At 42.5% G+C, this 21,959-nt stretch overlaps 1 protein-coding gene, 1 long non-coding RNA gene and 1 pseudogene across 14 annotated transcripts in view; 2 read left to right on the top strand and 1 right to left on the bottom strand.

Moving 5' to 3' along the window:
• Positions 1-1,770, bottom strand: part of FHIP1A (FHF complex subunit HOOK interacting protein 1A) — a 232,878-nt gene extending 231,108 nt beyond the window's left edge. For 4 of the 10 annotated variants that reach the window (XM_072773626.1, XM_072773631.1, XM_072773628.1 and 1 more), the window contains exon 1: positions 1,466-1,770. The gene's annotated coding sequence lies outside the window, so the exon portion shown is untranslated. Of the gene's footprint in view, positions 1-1,461 lie in introns of all 10 variants that reach the window. The other 6 variants (XM_072773630.1, XM_072773627.1, XM_072773629.1 and 3 more) reach the window with 2 other exon arrangements.
• Positions 1,771-1,969: 199 nt separating this feature from the next.
• Positions 1,970-21,959, top strand: part of LOC140603073 (uncharacterized) — a 91,972-nt gene continuing 71,982 nt past the window's right edge. For 3 of the 4 annotated variants that reach the window (XR_012006121.1, XR_012006122.1, XR_012006119.1), the window contains exons 1-3: positions 1,970-2,370; positions 2,485-2,659; positions 2,965-3,041. This is a non-coding gene — a long non-coding RNA (uncharacterized lncRNA). Of the gene's footprint in view, positions 2,371-2,484; positions 2,660-2,964; positions 3,042-3,605; positions 4,333-21,959 lie in introns of those variants that run through there. The other variant, XR_012006120.1, reaches the window with a different exon arrangement.
• On the top strand, positions 4,475-5,043 carry LOC140603072 (small ribosomal subunit protein eS24 pseudogene; annotated as a pseudogene).

Raw genomic sequence — 21,959 nt, 5'->3', positions numbered from 1 at the left:
CTCTCTGAATCCAGCTCACTGATGCCCCGGTTTTTTTTTTTTTGGGGGGGGGGTTGCCATTTTCATCCACCCCACACAATTTAATCCTGTTCCTGAGGCTACAGGACAAACAAAAAATAGGACCCCAAACTCTCATGCGTTTCAAGACAAGCATGGGCACAATTCTTATGAGCTCTGTGGAAAGGGATTAACCACAGCTAAAAGAAATCCGTTTTTAATTATCTGAAAAGTTATCTAAAGCCAACAAGTATGCAGCATTAAAATTTATGGACTGAATCTCCTGCATAATATCTGTCCAGAGGTGACCACTAACATTCTCCAAGTGTAGACTTCAGCTGGGGTATGCTAGCTTTGGGCAGGGACAACATCAAGTCTAGTGCCAGGTGTACAAGTGAACTTGAGGTCAGGCAGGTGACCCCGCCAAGCAGGCATGGTACATTAAGGAGAGGAAATCTTTTCTCTCATTAATCAACAGGATAAAGGTGATTAAGCAGGAATTATTTTTCAATGACCTACATAATTTCATCAGGGCTGCTCTGGCTATTAGCAGAGAGCAGATGACTTCCTAATAAGATGAATTTGATAGCAGAGCTCTTCCAGAGAACCCGGTGGGTGGGCCCAATCTGTCGCCTTACTATTACTCCTCAGGGCTGTCTCTCTCTGTTTGGGGCTCCTTCCTCTAAAGGAGGTATCTCCTTGCCACCCGATGGCTGAGGTCTGCACCGCTTGCTGAATGGTGGAAGCTGGATCTGTTAAGAATCGGTGGATCCAGGTGGGTGAACCAGGGCTCACGTGATTCCCAAAGTTCCAAGCAAACACGACTACAGCTGCTCCCAACACCTCTCTCTGGCCGGGCTTGAAATAGGACGGCAGCTAGCGCCCTTCGCCAGCAGAAACGGGGTTAACAAGAAAGCCTTGTTAGAGTCGGGGCGGGGGAGAGACGGACGGACAAGCAGGCACACCATCAATAACCACCACCACGACGTGAACGCAGTCTCACAGAGACCTTATGGAATTGAGCAACAGCCACCCAACAAGTCCGTCCCTACACCCGCAGAGCACTGCAGCCCTCAGAGCGGCACCTCCTCTGTCCCCGGGCGAGCAAGGCTGCGCCCTAGAGCTCTCGCCTCTGCCCGTTCCTCCCACAGGACCCCCGCTCTCTGGCCTCAGGGACCAGGGAAAGAGCCAGCGAGTCCTGATGACATCTTCCTCCGTCAAAACAAGCTGGCTGGCTGTCCCCCGAGGTCAGTCACCGGGCAACGCGGGCTCCCGCGGCTCCCGCAGCGCCTCCTCCCCGCCGCGATCCCGTTCGGGGTGTTCCCAGCGCAACCCCCACCCACCGCCGCGCCTCCCGCCCAGCCGGGGTGCAGGGGAGAGGCCCGTCTGCCCTCCCCGCCTCCCTCGAGCCCCCCAAGTAAAGGAATCCCGCAAGCGCACAGCTCAGAGCAGGATGCCACGTACCTACCTGTCCGCAGACCTGGCTCCTCCTCCCCGCCGTGCGGGGCTCTCGGGACGGTGTCCGCAAACAGTCGGGAAAGTTTGTGCCGCCGTCCTGGAGGCACCGGCCGCGGAGCCGCCCCCCGCGCGCGGGGCACCGAGTGGGGAGGGGGCCGGCTGCTCCCCGCGCGGCTCCAACTCCGCAGCCCGCCAGGCCCTGGGAAGAGAGGAGGAGGAGGGAGGAGGGAGGAGGGCTGAGCGCAACTTTTCGACGGTGCGTCAGCGGGTGGCTGAGCCGCGCGGATCCCGGGCTCCGCACCACTCACCCCTCCCAGCTCTGCTCGCGGGAGCGGGGGCGGGGCGGGGCGGGGCGGGGCGGGGCGGGGCCTAACCTGCGGGGCGGGGCCCAACCTGCCCGGCGGCCCCGGGGAGCGCGCTCCTGGCCCCGCCCCCGCCCCGCCGGCCCCGCCCCCGGGCCTCGCGGCCGCCAGGTGCGCGGGGCCCTGGTTTCCAGGGTGAAGGGGGAGGAGCCTCGGAGGGAAACTTTCCACCGAAACTTAACCCGGGCGGCGTGAAGGACACCCGGCCTCGGGGGCTCGTCTTTGGCCAGAACTGCGCCCCTTCACACACGGCCGCGCTCACGCACACCCCCCAGACGAGAAAATGAATCCGCATTTATGAACCAGCGGGGGCTCGTTTCCGGGGTCCCGCCGAGTGGGGGCGGTGGGGCCGGGCCGCCCGACCTCTGAGATGTCTCGCTTTCCAGGGCGTGACCGCGGCCGGCGGCGCCCTCTCCCTCTCCCACTCCAGTTGCTTTCACTGAAGCCCTCCTTTTGTCCCTGAGGCTTGAATTTTAAGATGTTCATAGAGTCCCAAGAGAGCTGAATCCGGGGTCGGAAACGTCCGCCGGTTATTCTGGCATATTCTACTGAAGTGGGCAGGGGGAGATTTGCCCTGGGCGGACAATGGCAGGGTTTGGGGGAGCCCGGGGTGGGAGGCTGGGGGGGAAGCAGGTGGTGCTCTTTTTTTTTTTTTTTTTTTTTTAAGATGAGTCAGTGTTACTGTAGTTGTTTGTGAGTATGTGTGCGCGAGGCACACGGTCACTGGAGAACCACACCCCCTAAATGAGGGCTTCACCCCCTAAATGAGGGCTTCCTAATTTGGGCAGTTCTACAGCTGAAAGGAACCATCCCCGGCTGGAGACTCCCAGGACGATGGGACGGCAGGTTCAGAATCCATCCCCCCCAGGCCACACATACACACTGGGGCAGGGTGAGGTGGGGTGGAGAGAACTGTTGGTCTTTAGCACTGCCCCGTGTCAACATCCCTCCCAGAGCCCAGACCTCCCCGGGGGAGGCCCCTGCACAGCCTGGCCCCTCCTTTGCCGTCTGCCCTTCATTAGACGCTTGGGCCTGTGTCCATGCCAAACTGGGAAGGGCCGCCTTCCCTCCCCATTCCTCTATCTCCCACACCCCCTGCGTGCTTGGGCAGCATAGTCAGTGCTTTGCTTTCTGACTTTAAATCCAGGAGGAGGAATCAAATTCTTCAGTCGAGGCCTTCCTGGCTGTTTCAGAGCTCTGTGGTTGGCGTGGTTGAAACTTGAGGTAAGCCAAAACCTGAGCAGGTTGGGCCACACCAGCTTACAAAGGCTGATGTGGAGAATTTTCCACCTCAGCAGCATCCTGCTGGCACCTTACCAAATTCCCCTTTGGAGGAAGCATCTTCCTCCCTTCGTTCTCAATGAATGACATCTGGAGAGAACCAAAATCAGGTATCTCCAGTTTCCAAACCACGGTAATGGGAGGATACATATTTCACACTTCCTTCTAAGGCCGTCTACCACCACTGCTGTGGCTCCCGAACAGCAGCAGGAAGACGGTTGCCCTTGCTGTGATTCCTCTCAGGATTCACCAACGTTTCACCTGAAACAAGTGTAGACAAAGTCCCTTAAGTAAAAGCTGGGAAGGACAAGAGAGAAAGAAAAGAGGAAGTTCTGGCCAGCAGGTCACCTTGGACGGCTCTAATGAATGGAACATGGGGGAATCATTCACTTAATCACTGTTCATTTAGTGGTTTTTTTCATGCTAGGCATTCTTCTAGGTGTTGGGGTCACAGGGGAGAACTAACACATAAAAATGCTAGTAACCCTAATGGAGCTTACTTTCCAGATGAGAGAGACCAGCTATAAACCTGTGGACTGCCGACTGATTAGAAATGCTCCAGAGGATAGGGATCCCTGGGTGGCTCAGCGGTTTAGCGCCTGCCTTTGGCCCAGAGCGCGATCCTGGAGTCCCACATCGGACTCCCGGCATGGAGCCTGCTTCTCCCTCTGCCTCTCTCTCTCTCTATGTCTATCATGAATCAATAAATAAAATCTTTAAAAAAATAGAAAAAAAATAGAAATGCTCCGGAGGAAAATTAAACAGGGTAGAGACATAAGGAGTATGACAGGTACTCTTTCAAATAAGATGATCAAGGAACACCTCTGGAGGAGGTAACATTTGAGCAAAGGCCTACAGGAGGTTAAGGAGTGAGATATCTGGACAGGCAACTTTCAAGGCAGAAAGCACAGCAAGTACCAAAGCCCTGAGGCAGGAACATGCCTGGGTGCGCTAGGAACAACCAAGAAACCAGAGTGGCCGAATGGAGAAGGTAAAGACAGGAAGAGTTGGGGTGGTACAGTTCGGGTGAGGCTTTTACTCTGACTGAGTTGGGAGCCATTGGAGGGTTTAGGGTAGAAAAATGACATCTTCTGACACATAGGAGCACTTTGACTTTTAAGCTGAGTATAGACAGGAGTGGGTAGCAGAGACTAGTTAGAAGGCTATTGAAATAATCCAAGAGCAAGAGGATAGTGGCTCTGACTAGGGAGATAGGACTGGAGGTAACAAACTGACAGGGCCTCTTCACAGATTGAATGTGAAGCATGAAGGAAAGAAAACAAGGAAGACTCTTTGAGGTTTTGAGCCTGAGCAGCTGGAAGGATGGAATTGCCAGAATAAAGGAGAAGACTTCAAAAGGAGCAGACTGGGTATAAAAATCAAGAAGGCCAGAGAGGCTTTTCTCCTCAGCTGCTTGAAGCTCGGCCGCCATCATGAATGACACAGTAACTATCTGGACCAGGAAGTTCATGACCAACCGACTGCTTCAGCGGAAACAGATGGTCATTGATGTTCTTCATCCCGGGAAGGCAACAGTACCTAAGACAGAAATTCGGGAAAAACTAGCCAAAATGTACAAGACCACACCAGATGTCATATTTGTATTTGGATTCAGAACCCATTTTGGTGGTGGCAAGACAACTGGCTTTGGGGTGATTTATGATTCCTTGGATTATGCAAAGAAAAATGAACCCAAACATAGACTTGCAAGACATGGCCTGTATGAGAAGAAAAAGACTTCAAGAAAACAGCGCAAAGAACGCAAAAACAGAATGAAGAAAGTCAGGGGATCTGCAAAAGCCAACGTTGGTGCTGGCAAAAAGTGAGCTGGAGATTGGACAACAGAAGGAGTAAAGATTCTGCAGTGGCTTTATCTGTAGTGATTGTGCAGATTTTTCATGAGAGGATTAATAAACTAAGAACGTTAATGTGAAAAAAAAAAAAAGAAGGCCAAAGGGAAGACAGAAAAGAAAGAACACATAATTTGAACAATCTTCAAGTTCCTCACTTTATCAAATGAAGGAAATACTTAACTCATTAGAGTTGTGTTAAGGATAACATGAATTAATGCAGTGAAGTGTCTAGCACAGTACCTGATAAACAGCAACGGTTAAGAATGTTAACTCCCTCTCTACAAAAATGAGTTTCATACCTATCTACTATGCCCTCTGGGGAGGAAACAGGGTCACTGTTTTAGAGGAAATAAGTCTTACTAAAAGTAAAGGAGAAGGAAATGAAAACAGGAAAGAAAGGGCATGAAATAAAAATATAAAAACAATGGAATATTAGTCATAAAAAAAGAATGAAATCTTGCCACTTGTGACAACACAGATGAACCTTGAGAGTATTATACTATGTGAAATAAGTCAGAGAAATGCAAATACCATATGATTTCACTTACATGGGGAATTTTAGAAAACAAAACAGGGACGCCTGGGTGGCTCAGTTAGATAAGCCTCCAGCTCTTGATTTCAGCTCAGGTCAGTGGTAGCATCAAGCGCCATGTCCGGCTCCATGCTCAGTGCAAAGTCTGATTCAGAGTCTTCCTCCCTGCTCTGCCCCTCCCCACTCACAGTCTGTCTAAAATAAACTCTAAAAAAAAAAAAAAAAAATCAGACTCATGGATATAGAGAACAGACTGATAGTTGCCAGAGGAGCAGGGCGTAGAGATGGGGGATAAAATGGGTGAAAGAGAACAAGAGGTCCAAACATCCAGTTATAAAACAAATAAGTCATAGGGAAGTATTATACAGCAGGGGAAATGCAGTCAATAATATTCTATTAATTTTGTATGATGATAGATGATAACTAGAACTGTTGTGATTATTTTACAATACATCTAAACATCAAATCCATGTTATAGTAGTTTCTCCTGAGTTCTATCTACTTCCTTAAGGAGACAAACCAAGGTATCAGAGTTTACTAATTTGAGAAAGGAGTTTAAAATATGAAAAGTTTGTAATAAAACAGAAAAATACAACATATGTAATAAGCAAAGAATTTTTTGTTGCTACTCCTTATAAAAATTTATTTCAAATGAGATGTATCAATAGAAAAATAGTCAAAATAACAGAGAATTCTAAAAAATAAAATTTTAAAAAGCACAAATGGCCAATGAGAAACAATTATTTTTTACTTATAAATTTGGCAAGATCAGAAAAATCATAGAAATAATATTGTTGGATGTTGGACAATATCATACCATACTGAAGGAAGTCACAGCAATTTTTAGAAATGTAGATCTAAATATTCAAAATGTTTATACTTTTCAAACCAGAAATTTTACTTCTAGAAATTTATCTAATATTCAAATATTTGCTAAAACTTTATATATAAGAATGTCCATCACAGTGTCATTTAAGTGTAGTGAAAAGAAATATGCTAAGTATCCACCAAGACAGCCATATTATAAGAGTGAACCCATGTGAAACCATGTTATAAGAGTATAAGCAGACTTTTAAAAATATTAATGAATGTCTATTAAATGAAAATGGTTCACAATACATTATTATATAAAATAAGCCTACTACAAAACAATATTAAAGTAGGATAATCCTTAATAATCTCTATATTAGGTTGCCCTCTTTTTATTAGGTTATCTCTATATTAGGTTGACCTCTTTTTATTCTCTTTGTTTTCTCTATTTGCACACTTTCTGCCATAAGATAGTGTCACACTCTGGGGGGATGATAGGCTGTATACATAATGAGATTTAGTGGATACCGCCAAAGTTTTCCCAAGGTGGTTATACCAATTTACACTCCCACTGGCAATATTTAAAAGAGTTTTAGTTTGAAGCAATGCATTTTTAACATGATGTATCCAGTGACAGCCATTGATTTGAACTCTACTACTTTAAAAGTTGAAATGATTAAGTGAAGTTAGAAATAAGCTGGGAGTGCAAGCTGATGCAGCCACTCTGGAAAACAGTATGGAGGTTCCTCAAAAAGTTAAAAATAGAGCTACCCTACAACCCAGCAATTGCCCTACTAGGAATTTACCCCATAGATACAAATGTAGTGATCCAAAGGGGCACCTGCACCCTAGTGTTTATAGTAGCAATGTCCACAATAGCCAAACTATGGAAAGAGCTCCAATGTCCATCAACAGATGAATGGATAAAGAAGATGTGGTATATATACATACAAGGGAATATCTTGTATACTCAGCCATCAAAAAAAATAATAATAAATCTTGCCATTTGCAATGACATGGATGGAACTAGAGGGTATTATACTAAGCAAAATAAGTCAACCAGAGACAATTATGATCTCACTCTTATGTGGAATTTAATAAACAAAATAGAAGAGCATTAGAGGAAGGGAGGGAAAAATAAAACAAGATGTAATCAGAGAGGAAGACAAACCAAAAGAGACTCTTAATCATGAAACAAACTGAGGGTTGCTGGAGAGAAGAGGAGTGGGGGGACAGAGTAACTGGGTGATGGGCATTAAGGAGGGCACATGATGAAATACACACTGGATATTATCGGAGACTGATGAATCACTGACCTCTACCTCCGAATCCATAATAATAATTGAATAATCCATAATAATTAATTGAATTTAAATAACAAAATAACTTTAAAAAATTAGAAATAAGCACATTGGAGGGTGCCTGGATGGCTTAGTCAGGGAAGCATCTAACTCTTGATCTCAGTTCAGGTCTCGATCTGTTGTAAGTTCAAGGGTGTGGAGCCTACGAAAAGAAAAGAAAAAAGAAAAGAAAAGAAAAGAAAAGAGAAAGAAAAATGAAAAGAGAAGAGAAGAGAAGAAAAGAGAAAGAAAGGCAATGTTGTGAGTGCATATACTAGTAATATAATTTCAACCTGTCTAGATTATATTTTTCATTAATTTGTCTCATTTATTCTGACCTTCTCTAGCTTGTTATACACATTATGTCCAAGTATTCATATTAAATTTCTTTAACACAGAAGGCCTTCAGAAGACTCCCTTCTTTTCTTACCTCCTTTATTCCCGCTTTAAAAATGTAATTGTATTTTAAATTGCATTATATATTTCCCAAAAAATATTTAAAATATTAAAACATGATTATATGAAAAAAGGAAGAACAATATCTCATTAGTACTAGCAAACACTCTTCTTTCACATAACTCATGGGACTAGAGTCTATATCTTTACATCTCTGTGAGGAAGTGAACAAAGGCTATCACCTCTGATTAACAAAAATAGAAGTTCAGGTGCAGAATAGGGAAGTGAGCAGTCTGAGATGAGGATGTCAAAACGATCCCTTCACTGACCCAGATATCTTGGAACCTAAACTAAAAATGACACAAAGACAGTATCATTTATAGTCAGATTAAATCTAAATTTAAATTATCTTCTTAAGTTGCTTCTCTTAAAAAGAGCTTAGAAATGGGGGATCCCTGGGTGGCGCAGCGGTTTAGCGCCTGCCTTTGGCCCAGGGCGCTATCCTGGAGACCCGGGATCGAATCCCACATCAGGCTCCCGGTGCATGGAGCCTGCTTCTCCCTCTGCCTGTGTCTCTGCCTCTCTCTCTCTCTCTCTCTCTGTGACTATCATAAATAAATAAAAATTTAAAAAAAAAAAAAAAGAGCTTAGAAATGAACAATGTGTGTCTTGTTCAAATATTAATAATTCTGTCAAAAAATTCTTCTAACAAATACATTATTAATAATAATAATAAGCCAATCCTTGTGAATGGTCTCCTCTCCTGTAGAAATTATCAGTGGTCTACTCCACTGATGATGCAAGTCTTATTTATCATAAAACTCTTCCATCATCCATCTGTCTTGTCCTTTTAAGTGAATCAGTGGTAACATGTTCATGGCTTAGGCTCTGGAGTAGATGCACTGACAGAGTGTGTTCATATCCCAACTCTATACTTCCAGCTGTATGACTTGGATCAAGTAACTAAGTCACTTCATTTCTTGTTGTGCCTCAGTTTTATCTCTAAAAAGAGAGAATCATAGTACCTAAATCATTGGTGTGTGATGATGATTGTATCTCTCTGAGCACAGCGTAGTGCATCTGATAAGCACTCAGGTTTAATTAATTATCAAGGCAGTTTTTTGGAATTTATCCCAAGAAAATAATACTAAAAGTATTATCATACCAGCAAGAATTTATAATATCAACATTTTGCAAACAATTTCTCAAACAGGAATGAACCAAAATAAATTTTGTTCTATCCAAACATAGTCTATCATGTAGATGATCTCAGTTTCATAAAAAATCTAAAATAAAACCCATGTGTACATTCAGAACTATGACTTACGGTTACCCAAGTTGTTCACTACACAGGGTACCTGCCCTCGAGGCAACTGAAATCTGAAATCTAGCTGCATTCTGCTTATCAAGCTGCATCACCCTGCTACAGGGCTGCATTCACCCAAAGAACAGAAGAACTTTTTAGACTTGCCTAAAGGGGTAATATAAGCTAGCATCACCCATGTGTAAATATGGACAGAAAAAAAGATTGAATCACACAAACCAAAGTTTTAACATTGATTATCTTGAAGTACCAAGACTCTAAAAGATATTTTCTTCATTATAATTTTCTGTTTTCCCAACCTTCTACAACCTAATATATGTTCCTTTTATGATTATAAGATAATAAATTTTACTTTCAAAAAACTAAAAAATGCACATCAAGGCTACAGGATAATCCCCCACACACATTAGGACACCCACTACCAAAAAAATGCAGGCGTGTGCACACACACACACACACACACACACACCCAGAAAAGTGCTGGCAAGGATATGGAAAGAAAGGGGTAATCCCTGTGCACTGTTGGTGGGAATGCAAATTGGTACAGCTACTTCCTCAAAAAGTTAAAAATATAATTATCTGATCCAGCAATCCATTTCTTATATATAGCCAAAAGAATTGAAAGTGGGATCTTGAAGAGATATTTACACAGCATGTTCATAGCAGCATTATTCACAATTGCCAAGAGGAAAAGGTGGGAGACTCTGGCATTGCCCCTGCCTAACTATCTTACCCAAAGTTGTGCCCACTTCCTGGGGACAGTAACTGGTCTATACAAGGGATAAAGTTTGGGTCCACTCAGTCCAAATCAGAACTGTCTCAGTTCTGGAGCTTCTCATGGGATCAAACTAAGACTACCACAGTTCAACTTCTCACTCTGCAGGATCCTGCTTCCTTGGCTCCTCCATAGGTGTTGACCCTGAGACCATAGCCCACTAATCTCCCCAAATGCAAAACTCTATCTTAAGGTCTGTTTCCTGGAAGACTCAACCTGGAACTCTTATTAAAGAAATCTTTTCCTTTCCTAGTATTCTACTATATTTTCTTCTTCAATTTTATATTTAATCCTTTATAATACATTTAGAGTTTATTTTTAGATAAGTTAGGGATTTGATTGTATTTTTCTCCTTAGAGTGAGCTAATTTTCTCAGTACCATTTACTAAATAATCCAGTATTTCTTTATTGATTTTATTTCTCCATAGCAAATTCCCATATATTCACAGGTCTGTTTCTTGACTTTCTACCCTGACTTCTTAGCTTAAAGATTTGATCCTCTTACACTATTTCAATTACTTTGGCCTATTTTTCAAAACTGTCCTTTATATATTCACGAAATACATTTTAAAACCACTTTATTGATTTATCTCTAAAAATCCTTCTGCGATTCTTTTTAATTATACTGCATTTATATATTAATTTTTGAGGAATTAAATCTTCAAAATGTTAACAGATCTCATCTATTGCCAGGATATTTTGTTTCATTTATTCAGATATTTTTAAAATATCCTTTAATGAAGTTGCACAATTTATTCCATAATTATTTTTATATTCTTTAATAGCTCAATTTCTGTATGTCATATGGTTTTGTTGCAATTCTACTCTATCATTGTTAATATGGAGGTATGAAGTTTGTTTTTATATGTTTATCATGTACCTGGCTGTTTTGCTGTACTCTCTTTTTGGTTCTAAAGGTTGGTTGAATTTGAAGAGGATTTATATAAATTATCAACATCTGAAAGCAATATGTTGTGATATGTTTTAATGTATTCATCATTCTTTCCAGTCCTTTAGCATCTCTAAACATCCTTCTTGGGAATTACAAGAGGTTTCTTTCCTGTTAAATCCCCAACACCCATAATAAAGACAGAAACTTGCTTTTTTCAGACTCCTATGCAGAGATAACACAGATTTTAAAAGGGACATTAATGAAATGAGAAGAAATCACTGTTCAGAGTCATCCTGAAAGAAAGAAAACAGAGATTGGGTGGCGGCAGAGATTCCTGCACGAGTACCCAATGCTCAGATTGGTAGAGTTGGCCGGACCCATGGTAGAGTCTCTGCTCTCCACTACAGCTGATCTTTGGTATGATTTGGGTACAGTTCCTAGTTCTATAGTTTCCAAATTTGTATTGGAAACACATTGCCGATTTTATAGGCTCAGCAAGCTACCTAGTATTGTTCAATAACTTAGTTAATAAGCTAGATTTGGTTTTTGCCAATTTTAGCAGAACTGACCAAGTTATTTTCACATTTATTGTTGTCTTTTTGCAATAGCCAAGACATCAGCCACTAACTTGAAAGGTAGTGGTCACAGTGGAGATCATGATGCTATTCTCAAACCTCAACAGAATACAAAGCAGATGCTTTTGGTTGGTCTACCCAACCTCAAGTCTCTATTTTTTTCCTTTCCGCCAGAACCCAATTTTTTTATAGAGGCAAAAGTGCAGCTGTCCTTGTAACTAAAAGTGGTCATGTAATAGTCAAGCCAGTGGGATGTTAGACAATGCCCCTGTGTGAGCTTTCAGAAAGCGTAGCTGGCTAGGTTCCACATCTCTTTGCCCTTCTCTCCACTCTCCCTTCTTCCTGCCTAGATTATGGTTACCAGAGAAGCAAAAGCCACCTTGAAAGGATGAGGGTGGAAAAGCTCGATGTGTGAAAGGATGATCAGAAAACTAGAAGGGGCCTAAACACTGAAGCTTTGTGAGGACATGTAACAGAACTGTACTGCCCACCTCTGGGCTTCCTGCTATGAGGAAAAACCAATCCCTCGTGTGCTTACCACTATTGTGTTGGTTTCTTTTACATACAGGAAACAACTTCCTAAGTAATGCAGCATCTAAAATTTTGCTAAGTAGGATGTTTATTATAGATTTTTGGTTAGTGTCCATTGTTAGATTGAAATTTTTTCCTTAGATTCTAGGTTGCTATAAATATCTCCTTTCTGGCATCTCCAGAATGGTTGTGTATGAGAAGGACCCAGCAGTCATGCTCAGTTCATGATCTTATCTAGAACCAGAAATCTTTGATTTAATGCATGAAACATCACTGCAAATATATTTATGTAAGTACACATGCATATCTTAAGGATAAGGAATACACCAGGTGTGTATATATACATATATATTTATTTTCTTCCTTCCCTTCAATGTAGTACACACATTAAGAACCTACCAAACCCAAACCTGCTATTAGTCCTAAAGGGAACCATAAAAATGAACATAACACCATCCCACCACAGTAATCCAGAAAAGAAAATAAACTGCCTATGCCTATCACTATAGCAAGGTATAACATGATTAGAGTTAGAGGAAATTTTTTAAATGGAATTAACTTTAGTTGGGACTGCCTAGAAACTAATAGAATGGTACTTAGAAGTTCTAGCTCAGCATGGTAATGTAGGAAGATCCTGACCTCACCTTCTGCCGTGAATACACTGAATCAACGGCTAAATATGGAATAATTTCCTCTGGAGAAAAACAAAAACAAAACAAAAACCACAAACTAGCTGAGCAAATCCTATACATCAGACAAATGGGGGGGGGGGATGCATATTAAAGTGGGTTTAAGGGACGCCTGGGTGGCTTAGCGGTTTAGCTCCTGCCTTCAGTTCAGGGCGTGATCCTGGAGTCCTGGGATTGAGTCCCACATGGGGCTCCCTGCATGGAGCCTGCTTCTCTCTGCCTGTGTCTCTGCCTCTGTGTGTCTCTCATGAATAAATAAAAACTTTAAAAAATAATAAAATAAAGTGGGTTTAAGGAGTGGCTGAGACAATCTTATCAAACTCAACTCCTGACACACTGATGCAAAATCAGGAAGGCAATCAAAACCTGGAGCTTCTCTCTGAGGAGCCAAGGGTTTGAACTCCACATTGGGCACAAGAGTGTTCAACACCTGTACCTGAGTGACAAGCCCCCAAAATGCCAAGTTTTGAAAACCAATGCAGCTCATGTCCCCAAACCAACAAAGCTATAGAGAACTGAGAAATAGCTCTTAAAGAGCTCTCACACTCAAACTCACCCATCACAGGGACCAGTGCAGAGGCAGTTAATTTAGAGGAACCCAGACTTTATGTGAACAATGCTTATTTGATTATCTTAAGCACCACTTTGAAGTACAGGCATCTAATTTAATACATATCAAGGAACCCACTTGGGTACTCTTTAGGGACAGAGGCTGGCATGCACCATCTGCCCTCTCCTTCTGCCTCATTCCACCTCCCCATATCTCTTGGAAAGGAGCAAGTACCCTCCTCTAGTACCCCAATTCTTATAGCTGTCACCAGTGGACACCTCTAGATCCCCTGGTTCTAAGAGCCAGTGGGACTTAATGCTTGCAGTCCCATAGGACTATATATGTTTGCATACTTTAAAAGCTGCTGCTTAAAGGCCTGGCCTAAACCTAGGTGCTGATTGAGATCCTCCACCTTTGGAAAACTGACAAGTCTTGGCATACCCTCAACTACTGAGGGCCACTAAAAATAAAATAGATGCTTGGGCAACCTCAAATATTTGAAAGATACCCTAGAGCCAGAGCAAAGTTGAACAATACGTTTCATCTCCCACACAAGGTCACTCCTCCAAGGCTGGGAAAGGTAGCTGTTTTATCTAATACATAGAAACCAACCCAGTGTCAAAAAACAAAAAAACAAAAAAACAAGAAGAATAAGATACAGAAGAATGTGTTCCCAATCGAAGAACATGCTAAAACTTCCAAAAAAACAGTCCTTAAGGAAACAGATAAGTGACTTACTTGATAAAGAGTTCAAAATAATGGTCATGAAGAGTCTCACTGAACACAGGTAAAAAATAGATGAACACAGTAAAAACCTTAATAAAGATAGAAAATACAGAACTACCAAAAAGAAGTCACAGAGCTGAAAAATACAATAACCAAACTGGAAAATGCACTGGAGGGATTCAACATCAAATTAGATGAAGCAGAAGAAAGGATCGGTGACCTTAAAGAGAAGGCAGTGGAACTCACACTCCATCAGAGCAGCAAAAAGAGTGAAAAAAAACTGAAGATAGTTTGGGGCCTCATGAAGCAACATCTGCATTACAGGGGTCTCAGAAGGAAAAGAGACAAAACAGGGCAGAAAACCTGTTTGAAAAATAATGGATGAAAACTTCCTTAACCTAGGGAGGGAAACAAACATCCAGATCCAGGAATTTCAGTGAGTACAAAAAAAAAAGATGAACTCCAAAAAATCCACACCAAAACATATTATAACTAAAATGTCAAAGGTTGGACAGAAGCTGGGAGGATGGCACAGTTGGAGAACCCTAAGCTCATCTCATCCCACAGACACAACTAGATAACACTCACATCAGTGTAAATAATCCAGAAAATGATCTGAAGACTAAAGATGGAGAAGAAGGCACATTGAAGAAGTAGCAAAAACAAAGACGCAGTTAGAAGCAAAATGGTCCTTGGCTGTCCATGGTGGGAAGGGAGCTGGTGGTATGGAGAAGGGTGAAGGGTGAAAAACAGACTTTCACGCTGGGGAGCCCTCACAGGGAAGATGAATATCCGTAATATTTGTCTCTAAAAGTGAGAGGGGCCAAATGAGTTCTTATAACCAGCAGGACTTAAAGCCTGGAATATTTTAAATCCATGGGTTTGACTCTGGAAGTGATGGAGGATTAGGAAGCTGAGTAGTGATAAAGAAAAAAAAATTAAAGCAGCAAGAGGAAAGAAGACAATTATATATAAGGGAAACCATGTACAGCTCTCAGCAGCTTTTCAGCAGAAACTCTGCAGGCCAGAAGAAAGTGACATGATATATTCAAAGTACTGAAAGGGAAAAATCTGCAGCCAACAATACTCTATCCAGCAAGGCTATCATTCAGAATAGTAGGGGAGATAGAGTCTTTCAGACAAACAAAAACTAAAGAAGTTCATGAGGATTACACCAGCCCTACCAGACATATTAAGGGGGACTCTTTCAGTGGAAAGGAAATGCCATAAGTGAGAGTATAAAAAGTAAAAAACACAAAAGCAGTAAAAATAAGTATTTCCATTAAAAAAAAATCAAAGGATTCATAAAATAAAACCATGTAAAATATAACACCATACACCTAATATGGGGCTGGGGGAGTAAGAATGGGTTCAACTTGGGGAGGGGGGCAAGATGGCAGAGGAGTAGGGTCTCCAAGTCACCCGGCTCCACCAACTCACCTAGATAACTTTCAAATCATCCTGAAAACCTACAAAATCAGCTTGAGATTTAAAGAGGGAACAGCCGGAAGGCTACAGAAAGAAGAGTTTGCTCTTCTAACAAGGTAGGAAGGCAGGGGGGCAGGAAGCATCCAGTGGGGGAGGGGCCCTGCGAGGAGCCGGGCTAAGGGGGGGTGGGGGCAGCGGGAGCCTCGGGACAGGAAGGCCCCAACCCGGAGAAGTGGGAACTTTACCATTTTCCCCGATGGAGAGGCTCTGGCAGGGAGCTCGGGCAGGATCCCAGGAGGGGCCGTGGAGCCCCCAGGCTCCCGGGGTCACTAACAGAGGAGGGGCGCCTGGAGGAGAGCACGGGAAAGGGCGGGAGGCTGGACTGCGTGCCCAGTGGGGCCATGGGAGCAGCTCGGGGGCGCTCTGCGCGGAGGGGGCTGCTCAGCCCTGGGAGCACGACTCCAGCAGCGCAGGCCCTGGAGCCCAGGGTGCTGGGGGACACAGCCCAGGATCCTGTGCTGCACACCCCCCCAGACAGATGGAAGCAGAGAGGGCCCAGGAGAGCAAGGATGCTCCTGCCGCGGGGCACCCCCGCCAGCTGTGCAGATCAGCGCCCCCCGCCCCCGGCCCCTGGAGCATCTAGGGCAGTGCGGAGGAGAGACTGTGGTAGTTACTGTGGGAGCTCACTCCAGGGCTGGAGAGCTGGCCGCTGCCGGTATTGTTCCTCCTGGTGTCACCCTGTGCCTGGGACGAATTGGGGCCACCAGGGAACAGGGCCTCACAGGATAAACAGCTCCCACTGAGCCGTGCACCTGGCAGGGGGCGAGGCAGCTCCCCCAGGTGCACATACCTGAGAACAGCACAGCAGGCCCCTCCCCCAGAAGACCAGCTGGAAGGACGGGGGAAGAGCAAGTTCTTGACCAAGCAGCGCTGGAAAGCTCCAGGGGAAGTCGAGGGACTTACAGTATATAGAACCAAAGGGTACCCCTCCTTTTTTTTCCTTTTTTTTTCTTCCTTTTTCCAGTACAACTTGTTTTTAGCCACTCTGCACTGAGCAAAATGACTAGAAAGAAGAACTCATCACAAAAAAATCAGAAAGAGTACTCTCTGCCACAGAGTTACAGAATTTAGATTACAATCTGATGTCAGAAAGCCAATTCAGAAGCACAATTATAAAGCTACTGGTGGCTCTGGAAAAAAGCATAAAGGATTCAAGAGACTTCATGACTGCAGAATTTAGATCTAATCAGGCCAAAATTAAAAATCAATTAAATGAGATGCAATCCAAACTGGAGGTCCTAATGACGAGGGCTAATGAGGTAGAAGAAAGAGTGAGTGACATAGAAGACAAGTTGATGTCAAGGAAGGAAACTGAGGAAAAAAGAGAAAAATAATTAAAAGACCATGAGGAAAGGTTAAGGGAAATAAATAGCCTCAAAAGGATAAATCTACATTTAATTGGGGTTCCAGAGGGCACGGAGAGGGACAGAGGACCAGAAAGCATATTTGAATAAATCATGGCTGAGAACGTCCCTAATGTGGGGAGGGAAACAGGCATTCAAATCTAGGAGATAGAAAGGTCCCCCCAAAATCAATAAAAACCATTCAACACCCCAACATTTAATGGTGAAACTTGCAAATTCCAAAGATAAAGAGAAAATCCTTAAAGCAGCAAGAGGCAAGAGATCCCTAACTTATATGGAGAGAAATATTAGATTAATGCAGACCTCTCCACAGAGACCTGGCAGGCCAGAAAGGGCTGGCAGGATATATTCAGGGTCATAAATGAGAAGAACATGCAGCCAAGAATACTTTATCCAGCAAGGCTCTCATTCAGAATAGGAGAGATAAAGAGCTTCCAAGATAGGCAGAAACTGAAAGAATATGTGACCTCCAAACCAGCTCTGCAAGAAATATTAAGGGGGACTCTGTAAAAGAATAATGACACCCAAAGAAATAAGCCACAAAAACAGGGACTGAATAGGTATTATGATGACACTAAATTCATATCTTTCAATAGTAATTCTGAATGTGAATGGGCTTAATGACTCCATCAAAAGATGCAGGGTTTCAGACTGGATAAAAAAGCAAGACCTATGTATTGGCTGTCTACAGGAGACTCATTTTAGACCTAAGGAACCTACAGCCTGAAAATGAAAGGTTAGAGAACAATTTACTATTCAATGGTCCTCAAAAGAAAGCAGGGGTAGCAATCCTTATATCAGATAAATTAAAGTTTATCCCAAAGACTGTAGTAAGAGATGAAGAGGGATACTATATCATACTTAAAGGATCTATCCAACAAGAGGACCTAACAATCATGAATATTTATGCCCCTAATGTGGGAGCTGCCAAGTATATAAATCAATTAATAACCAAAGTAAAGACATACTTAGATAATAATACACTAATACTGGGAGACTTCAACATGGCGCTTTCTGCAAATGACAGATATTCTAAGCACAATATCTCCAAAGAAACAAGAGTTTTAAATGATACACTGGACCAGATGGATTTCACAGATATTTACAGAACTTTACATCCAAACGCAACTGAATACACATTCTTCTCAAGTGCACATGGAACTTTCTCCAGAATAGACCACATACTCGGTCACAAATCAGGTCTCCATCGATACCAAAACATTTGGATTGTCCCCTGAATATTTTCAGACCATAATGCGTTGAAACTAGAACTCAATAACAAGAAGAAATTTGGAAGAAACTCAAACACATGGAGGTTAAAGAGCATCCTGCTAAATGGTTAATGGGTCAACCAGGAAATTAGAGAATTAAAAAGATTCATGGAAACTAATGAGAATGAAAATACAACTGTTCAAAATCTTTGGGACACAGCAAAAGCAGTCCTGAGAGGGAAATACATCACAATACAAGCATCCCTCAAAAAGTTGGAAAAAACTCAAATACACAACCTAACCTTGCACCTAAAGGAACTGGAGAAAGAACAACAAATAAAACCTACACCAAGCAGAAGAAGAGAGTTAGTAAAGATTTGAGAAGAACTCAATGAAATAGAGACCAGAAGAACTGTAGAACAGATCAACAAAACCAGGATTTGGTTCTTTGAAAGAATTAATAAGATAGATAAACCATTAGCCAGCCTTATGAAAAAGAAAAAAGACTCAAATTAAAAAAATGATGAATGAAAAAGGAGGGATCACCATGAACACCAAGGAAATACAAATGATTGATTTTAAAAACATATCATGAGCAGCTATATGCCAATAAATTAGGCAATCTAGAAGAAATGGATGCATTTCTGGAAAACCACAAACTACCAAAACTGGAACAGGAAGAAATAGAAAACTTGAACAGGCCGATAACCAGGGGGGAAATTGAAGCAGTGATCAAAAACCTCCCAAGACACAGAAGTCCAGGGCCAGATGGCTTTCCAGGGGAATTCTATCAAATGTTTAAAGAAGAAACAATACCTATTCTACTAAAGCTATTCGGAAAGATAGAAAGGGATGGAATACCCTCAAACTCATTTTATGAAGCCAGCATCACCTTAATTCCAAAACCAGACAAAGACCCCACCAAAAAGGAGAATTATAGACCAATATTTCTGATGAACACAGATGCAAAAATTATCAACAAGATACTAGCCAATAGGATCCAACAATACATTAAGAAGATTATTCACCATGACCAAATGGGATTTATCCCCAGGATACAAGACTGGTTCAACACTCATAAAGCAATCAATGTGATAGATCATATCAGCAAGAGAAAAAACAAGAACCATATAATCCTCTCAATAGATCCACAGAAGGCATTTGACAAAATACAGCATCCATTCCTGATCAAAACTCTTCAGAGTGTAGGGATAGACGGAACATTCCTCAGCACCTTAAAAGCCATCTACCGAAAGCCCACAGCAAATATCATTCTCAATGGGGAAGCACTGGGAGCCTTTCCCCTAAGATTAGGAACAAGACAGGGATGTCCACTCTCACCACTGCTATTCAACATAGTACCAGAAGTCCTAGCCTCAGCAATCAGGCACCAAAAAGAAATAAAAGGCATTCAAATTGGCAAAGAAGTCAAACTCTCCCTCTTCACAGATGACATGATACTGTACATAGAAAACCCAAAAGACTCCACCCCAAGATTGCTAGAACTCATATAGCAATTTGGCAGTGTGGCAGGATACAAAATCAATGCCCAGAAGTCAGTGGCATTTCTATACACTAACAACGAGACTGAAGAAAGAGAAATTAAGGAGTCAATCCCATTTACAATTGCACCCAAAAGCATAAGATACCTAGGAATAAACCTAACCAAAGAGGTAAAGGATCAATACCCTAAAAACAACAGAACACTTCTGAAAGAAATTGAGGAAGACACAAAGGGATGGAAAAATACTCCATGCTCATGGATTGGAAGAATTAATATTGTGAAACTGTCAATGCTACCCAGGGCAATTTACACATTTAATGGAATCCCTGTCAAAATACCATGGACTTTCTTCAGAGAGTTGGAACAAATCATCTTAAGATTTGTGTGGAATCAGAAAAGACCTTGAAAAAAAAAAAAAAAAAAGAAAAGACCTTGAATTAGCCAGGGGAATATCGAAAAAGAAAATCAGAGCCGGGGGCATCACAATGCCAGATTTCAAGTTGTACTACAAAGCTGTGGTCATCAAGACAGTGTGGTACTGGCACAAAAACAGACACATAGATTAGTGGAACAGAGTAGAGAACCCAGAAATGGGCCCTCAACTCTATGGTCAACTAATATTCCACAAAGCAGAAAAAACTATCCACTGGAAAAAGGACAGTCTCTTCAATAAATGGTGCTGGGAAAATTGGACATCCACGTGCAGAAGAATGAAACTAGACCATTGTCTTACACCATACACAAAGATAAACTCAAAATGGATGAAAGATCTAAATGTGAGACAAAAATCCATCAAAATCTTAGAGGAGAACACAGGCAACACCCTTTTTGACCTTGGCCACAGCAACTTCTTGCAAGATACATCTATGAAGGCAAGAGAAACAAAAGCAAAAAAGAATTATTGGGGCTTAATCAAGATAAAAGACTTCTGCACAGCAAAAGAAAAATTCAAAAAAACTAAAAGACAACCTACAGAATGGGAGAAGATATTTGCAAATGACCTATCAGATAAAGGGCTAGTATCCAAGATCTATAAAGAACTTATTAAACTCAACAGCAAAGAAACAATCCAATCATGAAATTGGCAAAAGACATGAACAGAAATTTCACAGAGGAAGACCTAGACATGGCCAACATGCACATGAGAACATGCTCCGCATCACTTGTCATCAGGGAAATACAAATCAAAACCACAATAAGATACCACCTCACACCAGTGAGAATGGGGAAAATTAACAAGGCAGGAAACGACAAATGTTGGAGAGGATACAGAGAAAAGGGAACCCTCTTACACTGTTGGTGGGAATGTGAACTGGTGCAGCCACTCTGGGAAACTGTGTGGAGGTTCCTCAAAGAGATAAACATAGACCTGCCCTACGACCCAGCAATTGCACTGCTGGGGATTTACCCCAAAGACAAAGATGCAGTGAAACGCCGGGACACCTGCACCCCAATGTTTATAGCAGCAATGGCCACAATAGCCAGTCTGTGGAAGGAGCCTCGGTGTCCATCGAAAGATGAATGGATAAAGAAGATGTGGTTTATGTATACAATGGAATATTACTCAGCCATTAGAAACGACAAATACCCACCATTTACTTCGACGTGGATGGAACTGGAGGGTATTATGCCGAGTGAAGTAAGTCAATCGGAGAAGGACAAACATTATGTGGTCTCAGTCATTTGGGGAAGATAAAAAATAGTGAAAGGAAATAAAGGAAAAGGAGAGGAAATGAGTGAGAAATATCAGGGAGGGAGACAGAACATGAGAGATTCCTAACTCTGGGAAATGAACAAGCAGTGGTGGAAAGGGAGGTGGGTGGGGGTTTGGGTTGACCGGGTGACAGGCACTGATGGGGGCACTTGAAGGGGTGAGCACTGGTTGTTATGCTCTATGTTGGCAAATTGAACTCCAATAAAAAATATACAAAAAAAAAAAAAAAAGAATGGGTTCAAACTTAAGCAACCATGAACTTAATATAGATTGCTATGTGTGTAATATGGCATGTACAAACCTAATGGTAACAACACATCAAAAGCTGGTAAATAGGGCAGCTCCGGTGGCGCAGCGGTATAGCGCCGCCTGCAGCTTGGGGTGTGATCCTGGTGACCCGGAATCAAGTCCCACATCGGCCTCCCTGCATGGATCCTGCTTCTCCCTCTGCCTGTGTGTGTGTGTCTCTCTCTCTCTGAATAAATAAATAAAATATTTAAAAAATTAAAAAAAAATTTAAAAGCTGGTAAATACGTATGCACAGAATAAAGAGAAAGGAATCCAAGTATATTTCTAAAGAGAGTCAA

This window comes from Canis lupus, chromosome 13 (assembly GCF_048164855.1).
Source record: "Canis lupus baileyi chromosome 13, mCanLup2.hap1, whole genome shotgun sequence".
Taxonomy (NCBI): domain Eukaryota; kingdom Metazoa; phylum Chordata; class Mammalia; order Carnivora; family Canidae; genus Canis; species Canis lupus.
The sequence above is the reverse complement of the archived record's forward strand: the minus strand, read 5'-3'. Positions and strand labels throughout refer to the sequence as shown.